Source organism: Narcine bancroftii, chromosome 4 (genome assembly GCF_036971445.1).
Source record: "Narcine bancroftii isolate sNarBan1 chromosome 4, sNarBan1.hap1, whole genome shotgun sequence".
Taxonomy (NCBI): Eukaryota; Metazoa; Chordata; class Chondrichthyes; order Torpediniformes; family Narcinidae; genus Narcine; species Narcine bancroftii.
This window is the reverse complement of record NC_091472.1, coordinates 185,996,686-186,008,257: the sequence shown is the minus strand read 5'-3', so window position 1 is coordinate 186,008,257 and position 11,572 is coordinate 185,996,686.

Sequence of the window (11,572 nt, the reverse complement as noted above, 5' to 3'; positions counted from 1 at the left end):
AGCCCCACAATGCCCCTTTCTACCTCCTAGCCAAGATGCACAAGCCCAACCATCCTTAAAGACCCATTATTTCTGCCTGCTCCTGCCCCACCAAACTAGTTTCATCCTACCTTGACTCTATCCTTTCTCTCTTGGTCCAATCCCTCCCCACCTACATCCGTGACACCTCACATGCCCTCCATCTCCTCAATGACCAGATTCCCTGAACTGGACTGCCTCATCTTCATGATAGGTCCAATCCCTTTATACCTCTATCCCCCACACAGAAAGTCTGAAAATACTGCTTCTTCCTGGACCAAATCTACCACTACCCTCCTCCACCTGGAAGAATGTCCTCACTCTAAATAACTTCTCTTTTAACTCATTCCACTGCCTCCAAATCAAAGGAGTAGCCAAGGATACCCTCATGGGTTCCAGCTACATCTGACTGTTTGTGGGCTTGGTGGAGCAATCCATGCTGCAAACCTATATAGCCAAGACTCCCTAACTTTTCCTCCGGTATAACAACAACTACATTGGGGCCACCTCATACACCCTTTATGAGCTTGTATACTTCATCCACTCCACATCCAACTTCCACCCCGATCTCAAATTCACCTGGTCCATCTCTGATAATACTCTCCCCTTCCTCGATCTCTCTGTCCCCATCTTGGGAGACAAGCTTTCCATCGACATATACTACAAACCGTCCAAGTCCCACAACTACCTGGATTACACTTCCTCACACTCTTCCCCCTGCAAAGATTCCATGCCCTTCTCTCAATTTCTCAATCTCCATCGCAAGATGAGGTCTTCCAGCCCAGATCTTCTAAAATGCCTGCCTTCTTCCACAATGTGGCTTACCCTCCACCACTATCAACTCAGCCCTCACCTGTATCTCCTCCATTTCCCGCTCATCTGCCCTGGATCCCTCTGCCCCCAGATGCAACAAACATAGAATCCTCTTCATCCTCACCTACCACCCCACCAGCTTCCACATCCAGCACATTATCCGTCGAATTTCCGGTACTTACTACAGGATCCCATCACCAGACAGATTTTTCCTTCTCCTCCCAAATCAGCCTTCTGCAGGGACCACTCCCTCTGTGATTGCCTCATGCACTCATCCCTCCCCACCCATGACTTCCCCGGCACCTTCCCCTGTGCCTGCAGGAGATGCAACACTTGCTCCCACACCTCGTCCCTCACCACAGTCCAGGGCCCCAAAAGGGCCTTTCAAGTGAAGCAACACTTCACCTGTACATCCAGAGAACTGATTTACTGCATCCGGTGCTCCCTTTGTGAGATTCTCTACATTGGAGAGACCAGTTGCAGACTGGGAGATGGCTTGGCTCAGCACCTTCGTTCTGATCGCAACAACAGCGACCTCCCAGTAGCCAACCATTTCAATTCCAGTGTCACACTCCTACACTCATACGTCTGTCCATGGCCTTGTGTACTATCCCACCCAGACCACCCACAAATTGGAGCAATAATACCTTACTTTTTGACTGGGCACTCTCCTGCCAGATGGCATGGACACTGACTTTACTGCTTTCCTCTAAATCTGCTCACCCCTTCTTCTTTCCTGTCTTTCCAGTTCTTCCACCCACCCAGCCATCCCTTCTCCCCCATTGCTTCTGGCCCTCCTTCCTTTCTCCACCTATCACCTCCTGCCTTTCCCACCCCTTTTCCCCTCCCTTGCTCTTTTATTCAAACACCTGCTGTCATTTTCTCATAGTTTGATGAAGGGCTCAAGCCCGAAACGCCGGTTATGTCTCTTTAGCTTTGTTGCATAAAGGGCACTGTTTGATCTGCTGAACTGCTCCAGCATTTCGTGTTTTTATGAGAACGGTTAAAGCAGGCGATTTCACTGGCAGAAAGAGTCCTTCAAAATGGTAAATTAAATTTGATGACTGACAGCATCAATCCTGCAGAATTTGAAGAACACAGAGTCAGAACACTGCTGGTTTGGAATTGGTCTTAAAGAACAAACAGAAACCTTTTACCTTTGGGCCATTCATGTTTGCTGCCAGATTAGAAACTGTGACGGGGACAGATTCATCAAATGGTGAATCTGAGAAAATCTCTCCTGTGATGTGCAATTAAAAATGTTTTCCTCAAGGAAGAAAGATCAAATAACTTGTGATAGGGGGAGTCACCAGAGAATTGGTCTCACCTGATGAATGAAATTAATATTTCAAGCATTGTGGGATGATTTAGTTTGCACTTTGCAATTGCCAAGTAATGTGCAAAATAAGACATGATTAGCAAAAAAACTATTGAATATTTTATTGATAATTATATTTCAATTTAGATTTATAAAAACAGCAAATAAGCAAAATTAAAGGATTAAAAATGAATCATTATGACATTTTTTTGTTCTATGAGTAAAATTACTTGATAGGAAATTGTTGTGTAATTCATTTATAATTTCCAAAGGACATATACGTGGTGCGCTGAGGGAGCAGTGAGCAAACACAAAACTCAAAAGACTGTACAACAGGCTTTATTCCAGTAAAAGTCTGAACACCAGTTCATGCCTTGGTGATTCCCCGTGTGACTGGCTCAGGAGAGGCCAGCTCCAGTCTATATTCAGGTCGGTTGATTGGCAGCCGGCCAGGTGGAGTCAGTCCCCTAGGAGTCTATTTAGGTCAGCTGATTAGCAGCCAGCCAGGTAGAGTCAGCCCCTTAAGTGGCCTTCCTGCAGGTACAGAGAGTGCCTCCTGCAGTAGACTGGTAGTCGTATCACCACAATATAGTAAAAAGGTTTGATTATACTCATAATGTACTAGGAAGCCCAGTCCCATTAGAAGAGATACACCATGATGCACATTATTCCCTGCTCTCTCAAAGGGCTGTCAAGTTAACTCAATGAATTAACTGGAGCCACACAACCTGCAAAGGCCCTGGTCTTCCCTGTTGTTGATGTCCCTGCAATAGAGATGTGGAGGTTCGTTGGGGGTGGGGGGTGGGTGCAGGGGTGGTGGTGTGGTTTGAGTAAATCTGAAAATGCTGGCAACACTCAGCAGATGAGATAGCATCTAAAAATGGAAGCAGAAATAAATGTCCACAAATGGCCCTTTGACCTGCAATGTGAACTCTTGTTTCTCCACCCATGGGTGCTTCTAGCATTTTTATTTCAGATTTGGTTAGTCTGTGGTCCTTGCTCCTGATGGCCACCCAGAATTCCTCATCTGCTGGCGGTGAGAGACAGGATTATGGTCTGGGATTTAAATTTGATGTCAAATACACATTATTCACATAACATGTGCATCCTTAACATGTCAAATAAATACTGTGAAGGGTGTGGGCTGTGCACTCCTTGCACCACAATCAACTTTCATCACATCTAGTCATAATCACCCCCACCCTGGCCCTATATCTGTTGTAGGGTGATCATTCCAAAGGAGGACATGGTCATAGGCTAATATATATATATATATATATATATACACATATATATGTATATGCACATACATATAGTATGTTTGCATTTGTAGTTTTTGCAATATCATTTATAAATATGGTAATATATGGTAACCTATGACCATGTCCTCCTTTGGAATGGGCACCCTATTTGTTGTGGTCTGTCAGGCCACTTACTGCACTTAATTGCGAAGCTTCTTTTGCAGATTAGCCTACGGACACTCTCCCATTGAGCGCCAAATGTAAAGGACAGCCAGTGCATTTCTAAAATTCTGCCCAAGCATGCAATATCCAGTCGCCTGAACAGAAAGAACATGGCAAGGTCACAGTGATGCATATTCACCTCCCTATGGAATTTTCAACTTAGCACAAATGCTCCCCACTTACCTCTTGGCTTTATCATGGCACAGAGATGCAGACCTCCATGGACATAAATTGTGATGCGAATAAACAGTCAACTAATTACTTGTGCAGAATACTGATTGAGCAGAGTGTGAGGAGACCAAATAACTGATTTGCACATGAATCAAATAAAATGGATAAGGAAAACTAACTAAAATACAATAAAATATGGAACAGGTGCAGTATACCATATAGGTAGGTAAAGTGAGAGAATTGTTTTAATTGGATATTGAACAATTATATCATATGATCTTATTTTAAAACTGTTGATTATTCATTCGTCTAATAGGCTGGGTATCCCTCAAGTGTATAAATATTATTATCAGCTTCTCTGACTCTCTCTCCAAAAGGGACAGCCTGTGTATTGGCATGAAAATATAGATTTATTTTCACCTCAGCACTGCTGGGAATGATAAAATTGTTTAATTTTTAAACTCAGTAAGGGAAATCAAAGTCATGCTTATGTTCTAACTTGATGTTCTATGCTTTTTCTGGCTCATTTCTATTTATTGTTACTCCTATATTACTCCAGTTTGGCAATGTGCATTGAAAGCCTTAAATAATCCTCAGTTAGGTTGGGTAGGAGTCATGGTATAGCCTCTTGTTGAGATGGCATTATAACACCAGAAACCATTCAGCAACCAGACTCTAGGTCAGCTGCAGAGAGAACCATCTATTCAGTTTGAGCACATCCAGCATTTTCAGTTTTTATTCCAGTTTCCCAGCACCATCAGTTTTCTATATTTCAGTTTAATCTGCCCCATTCCCCTGCTCTTTCTCAGTCATGCAGATCATTTAGTCCGCCTAGGAACAGCAGGTGCTGCAGGTTTTCTGTGAGGGGACGCGGGACAAAGTGGTGACTCTCTGTCTGCCTTATTGGTAGACAAAAGTTAAAAGGATTTCATGTCTGTTACATTCTAAATGCAGTATCATGGGACAATAATGGAACCTCTACCTTTACTTCAGTTGCAAATCATTCCCTACTAAAATTCTTTTGACTCTGTTACCCTGCACTTAAGGCAGTGAGTTCTTGATCTCTGTTTCAAATGTGTCTCATTATATTTGGATGCTCTGGTGCTTACCGTGATGAAGACTGATAACTGTGCCAATTTTTTTGTAAAAATCTCCTATCACTGAACCCCTCCTCAGATACAGTGTGGATTAAAGGTGGAAGGATGATTAGTCAAATCTTCGAAACAGTCACTTCTGCAGAGAGTTTTGAGAGCATTAAACTGATTTCATTACAAATTAAGCTACACAGGGTAAAAGGTCAACACAAGGTAATCAGTGCTTAAAGTAATTAACCATTTTGTTGGATGATAGAGATTCTCTCATCATGCTACTTAATTCCATGTGCTTTCTATGTGTATAATTATGGTTTAATTAGAAATTTCAGTTTTGTTGAAGAAATTCATTAAATTATAAAATTAATTCATATGAAGTATTAATTCTTTCATATAAATCAGCTTGATATTTTCATCACTTGTATTTTTCACCCTGATTTTAGATTATTTTGAGTGAATATATATACCCAAGGTCAAAAAAAAATCAATGGTTTCATTGGATTTGTCTTGAGTTATTTTTATTATCTATTACTCCATGTGAAAGTATTAGCCAAAAGTAGCCTTTAATGTCATTCCCACTCATTCCCCACACAGATTGTGACTTGACATGAAAATAATGTCATCCGCAAACTTTTAAACTGTGAATTGTACTGTGGATGGTGGAGGGACATGTGACCTCTCCGTCTGGAACCTGGTCGGAGTGTGGATTGGAGACGGTCATGTTGGAACCTAGTTGGACGTCACCTTATCTGCCAATCAAGATCCAGACAAACCTGTCGATCTTATTTCCTCACACACAACAGGAATCTAAATTGGTAACACTGAGTTTGGAGTTCTTTTGAAAGATGGCCATTGATACTATAACAACCTGAATCTCAACATGGACAAGACAAAGGATAAGATCATGGACTTCAAGAAGTATAGGAATGACCACCCTCCACCATACATCAATAACTTGTTATTGGAGAGAGAAGAGAGCACCAAGTTACTCAGAGTCCACTTAACAAGTGACCTATCCTGGTCACTCATCATCTCCTCATTGGCCAGGAAGGCACAACAGTGACTCCACTTGCTGAAAAGACTGAAGCGAGCAAGGCTACTGGCCATCATCATGTCAATCTTCTACAGAAGCTCTATCAAGAATGTCCTGGCTGGTTGCATCATTGTGACATGGTTGGTGTACAGAATTGGAGGTCAATCCACAGGACCATTAGACTGGCAGAGAGGATCTCTGAGGACTCCCTCCCCACCATCGACGTGATCTACAGAGATGGTTGTCTTAAATGTGTGTGCATAATCATTGAGGACCCCTTCCACCCTGCACACAACATCTTTCAGCTGCTCCCATCAGGGAAGAGATACAGGAGGATCAGAGCCAGCACCACTAGGCTGAAGAACAATATCTTCTCATGGGCAGTGAGACTGCTGAACGACCAAGGAACTGCACATACTAACCATCCAAAGACTCTCATATTTATGAAACAATATCTATATATTAAACATTATATATTTGTCCTGTCTATGTATTGTTTGTCTGTATGTGTGTTATGTGTGTCACACTGAGGACCAGGGAACACTGTTTCGCCATGTTGCATTTGTGCAATCAGGAGACAATAAACTTGAACTTGAACTTTACAAGGTAAATTATTCAAACTTTTTTTCCCTCAGGGTAGTCAAATGTAACACTAGAGTGCATGAATTGATGGTGAGACGGGAAAGATTTAAAAGGGACCTGAGGGATAACTTCATCACACAGAACATGGTGGGTATATGGAGTAGAGGAAGTGGGGACAATTGCAACATTTAAAAGATGTTTGGACAGGTGTAGAGATAGGAAAGGTCAGGAGGGATATGCGACTAACTTGGTCGGCATGGACAAGTTGTGGTGATGTGCCTATTTCCATGCTATAGAACACTTTGACTCTAATTTCTTCAATGTTCCTTTCACTTTTATTCTTCACCTTTAATTGTCCATTATCTTTGGGTCAGTTACTTCTAATACTCTTGCCCTTTCTCCTAACCATTTCTCAGCCAAATCCAAATGCTCTTTTTAAAACAACTACATCTCCTTATTTTCTGCAGCTAAAGAAAACCTTCGACATGAGTTGCAGCCTAGCAAATATCACCGCCCTTCTGAAGGGACTAACCCTAGATCCCATTTTCTTCCATCTCCTTAATAATTAAGATGATAAACACCACAGACTGTGTCTGCTAAACTGCCATAAAGTTTCAGTGCCTAGAGTACCTTAAAACAAACGCAAGAAAGCGTTTACTTCTAATTGGTCTAAGAAGACCTAGATTGATGTAAGTTCATCGTAGCTGGGCATCTGCGGAATGCAAGAACAGACAACAAATAAGGCTAAAACACAAAAGTCTGCAGTTGCCGATTGAGTGCACAGACGTGATGGAAGTAAAAATACAATGCTGGAGAAATTCAACAAATCAGTGTATTTTATCCAGCAATGATCAAGGTACTTAATCAATGTTTCGGGCCTGAGCCCTTCAACAAGATATGAACAACTTTAACACTATTAAAGTCAGGATTTCAAAACCCTATCAGTGTCAAATATTGAATGCAGGATGCATCACTGCGTGGTATGGGAACTGCTTCACCCAAGACCGTACTTAACCGCAGAAGCTTGTGAATGTGGCTCACTCTATCATACACACCTCTCCCCTTAACTCCACCTGTAACTCCCACTACCTTGGAAAACCCACCAACATATCAACGCTTTCTTTACTGACCCCTTCCCCCAATCTGGAAGAAGATTCACAAGATTAGGGCGGCACGATTAGAGTAGAGGTTAGCACAATGTTGTTTCAGTGCCCAATGATCAGGACTGGAATACGAATCCGGGTGCTGTCTTTAAAGAGTTTGTATGTTTTGCCTGTGTCTATGTGGGTTTTCCCAAGGTGCTCTGGTTTCCTCCCACCCTTCAAAATGTACCAGGGGTTGTAGGTCAATTTGATGCAATTGGCTGGAACGGGCTCGTGGGGAAAAAGGGCTGGTTACCATGCTGCATGTCTACAATGAAAAATTTAAATTTAAGTGTGAGGTTGCATACGACCAGACTCAAGGACCGTTTCTTTCCTGCCATTCTGTTCAAATATCAAGTGGACGGTTTCCGTGCTATTCTCCACATTTGTTTCAACAGTAAGTGACACTTGTGGAGAAATACAGCTGTAACATTTTTGGACTGCCCTGGAGCAATTTTTGTCACCATAATAGCCACAAAATTGGGCTCCATGCTGTCCATTGTTTTGGTATTGATTTATTTCCAATTGCTTGTAAATTCTGAGTGCACCGTCTGGTAAATTAGGATGGCAATAGAGCAGCATTGGTCACAGCTGCAAAATGGGATATGAAGAGATCAAGTTCTGTGAAGCATCGATTTGATGTCAGCGCTGTGACAATCCAGTTAGCACTATAAGCTGAGCAAACATGGGATAACTGGTGTTTAATGATGGAAGAAACCTCCCCCAACTGAGCTTTGATGATTTGCTGGGGGGGGGTGGGGGCAGGGGCAATTCTTGGCAATTGATCGAAAGCTGCTGATGAGGTCAGGAAAGTTCTTGACCTGGTGGAGAATGCTTGATTTAAGCCCTCTGGAGTCACTGCCATTACCTAGCAATCCCAGCATTCTGTCCAAAAGCTGGATTGTTGAGATGCCATCAGAACCTTTGACAACTGTGATGAGAGGGTCCTGAGGTTTCTTTGCACCACCTTGAATTTGGGCGTCTATAAAATGTCCTGCAGTGGGAGCTGAGAGGATGGCCTCTTACATGCAAAATGCCCTCCTTCTTTAATAAACATGGATTCCTACCTCCTCACTCACATTCCCCCCTCCCCCACTGTGGGAACAAGGACAGTTTTAGAAATAAAGTAGGGTCAGAGGTGGCTTACACACGACTTGGTTTCAATATTCCAGTGAGACTTGAAGAATAATAGTGAGCGTCCGCAACTTGCATGTGGCACATAATTCTTCCACCCTGCCGCCAATTCAGCATGATTCCACTACCAGCTACGTCTTCCCTCCCCACCCCGATCCACTTTTTAACAGGAATACATTTCTCCAAGGCAGAACTGCCTGGTTTTCCCTCCACTTGGGCACTTATCCCACTGTCATCACAGAGAGTGCAAAAAGAAAAAAAATCCCTCACCTCATCCAGGGCCACAATCAGACTATGGCTTTCTATCCTGCATCCTGTATATAGTGAGGTTTTTTTTGACAATCACAATCCTCCTCAAGTAGACACCACTTCGAAGTGTATTCAGTCCTTTACCATACTCCATTTACATCAATCGCTGTGTGGCCAAGCACAGCTCTATGACCCTCTCTCTGTAAGCCTTGGTCTCCATCAGTGGCGCTGAGGTGGAGGCAGCTTTAAATTCCTTGGGGAAGCCATCTCCAGTGACTTGTCCTGGTCCACCCACATTGGCAATGGCCAAGAAAATGCATCAGTGCCTCTACTTCCTCAGAGGCCTGAGGAAACTTGCCATGTCCCCATGAAACACCTAATAATGTCTGCCAATGCACCACTTAGTTAGTTATAATGACCAAAAAAAAACATTTCTCGTAAGCCCAGCTTACATGTATCAATACACCTACAAGGCTAAAACTCTATGCTAATTTACTTTTTGAACCTTCTAATGTACTCTGGTCAGATCTGCCATTATTTCCCAATTACAATAGCCTTTTTTCCACTGACATATTGGCCCCAGGAATTAACGGGGAATTAACTGGGACAGGGACCAGAGGAAAAGGAGCATTGTCCGAATGCCGGAGTCAAACCAGACCGGGGATTGACAGCCTCGACCCCTACTCAGATCCCCGGCGTCGGGGTGCCGATCAAACCAGCGGAAGAAGGACAGCAGGGAGTCACCCATTTGTGGTTGATGGTAGAGCACTCCGATCCCTGGGGACGAGTTGCGCTCAGTGGAAAAGCAGTCAGTGTCCCGGTCAAAAGGCGACCCAGCGAAAGCGGCTTCCTATCCCGGGCCAATTAAACTGGGGGTCCAGTGGAAGAAGGTGCCAATAACTCTTCGAATCAAGAGGTCTCGTCTGCACCCTTTGTTGCTTTGGCCGCTGCTGGTACTTTTCATAGTCGCAGCTTTTGTCAAATGTTCTGCAATATTCCGGGTATTAGCGTTGGAGAATCTAGATCAATAACTTTTTTGGAGAATGAAGTAGTAATCCAAGGAAGTCCATAGGGTGGGGGGTATGACACCAGGTTACCGCACTGGGTGGCCCCCAACCCCAGTGACACCACTGCATGTAGTTTTTAATGGCCCTCACTTTAATTCCCTGACTGTATGGAGCCCTGTTACCAATTTTAAATAGTGTCGAATTGGAATGTTCTGAGGCACAGCCGGCAGAAGGCGTCGGAGGGCCATGGAACTTGATGCCCCCTTCCAATGTCCCCTCTCACCATCGTGTGTGGTTTGTTGCACGCATGAATGCGCAGAATAGCCCGCGCTGGAAATCACCTCCCTGACGGGAATTAACCCTTCATGTGTGTGGGGTTTTTCCCCAGTGAGCAATGCAGAAGCAGCCGACGCTCGTCGTCTTGGGATAAACGAGACGGAGTCGGTCACCGCGGAGGATGTGGCCATTCTGGACTTTGGAGCCAGTACCTTTGGTTGTGCCCTTCCCAAGAAGGCAGCCCGCCGAAGACTGGGCTCACTCTCATGTAGCAGCTCAGCCTCCGGGAGAAGATGGGAAGGAGAAGAGGGGGGGGGGGAAGGAGAGGAGAGGAGAGGAAGAGGAAGGAGGGGGAAGGGGAGGAGAGGAGAGGGGGGAAGGGAAGGGGGAGGGGGGAAGGGAGAAGGGGGGGGAAGGGAGAAGGGGGGGAAGGGAGAGGGGGGAAGGGAGAAGGGGGGGAAGGGAGAAGGGGGGGAAGGGAGAAGGGGGGGAAGGGAGAAGGGGGGAAGGGAGAAGGGGGGAAGGGAGAAGGGGGGAAGGGAGAAGGGGAGGGGAAGGGAGAAAGGGGGGGAGGGAGAAGGGGGGGAAGGGAGAAGGGGGGGGGAAGGGAGAGGGGGGGGGGAAGGGAGAAGGGCTCTCCCTTCGCTCACAGTTGCCGCAGTCCTGACGGTGACCCAGGATCGCCGGAGGAGTGGATAAGCCCCGCGGCGCAGGGTTCTCCCCCTCCCCCCCTTTCTGCATGGCAGGCAGAGGCGCCCACACACCATCCCCGTCTTCTATACCCACCATCACCGTTCTGGCCGGCTGTCCCCGGCCGGCACCGAACCCCCCACCCGGCCGGCCTGAGCAAGGCAGCGAGAGCCCCCGCGGCCGGAGTCCTGCGGAGATCCCTCACGGTGGAACTGACACGGGGTCTGAGACCTGCTGATTTCTCGAGGCAAAATCTTCATTCGGCGGTTTTAAAAAAACATTTGTTTTAAATTAAAGCAACGTGTTAATTGTTTTTGGTTATTTAGTTCAATGTTGGATGTATTTAAATTACTGCAGCCCCTTGGTCGCCCTCCTGGGACCCGGGTACTATTACTGGGGAACCTTTTTAACTGCAGGGGGATTGACCCATTAAATCGCCAACCCGGTCACTTAAGGGGGATTCTCCCCCCCCACCCCGCGATGACGACGCGACATGCACTCACGGGAACTATCGGCAGTCAGTCTTCCCCCACCGGCTGTTAGTCGCCCCCCCCCCCCCCCCCCCCCCCGCTAGTCACCACCCAC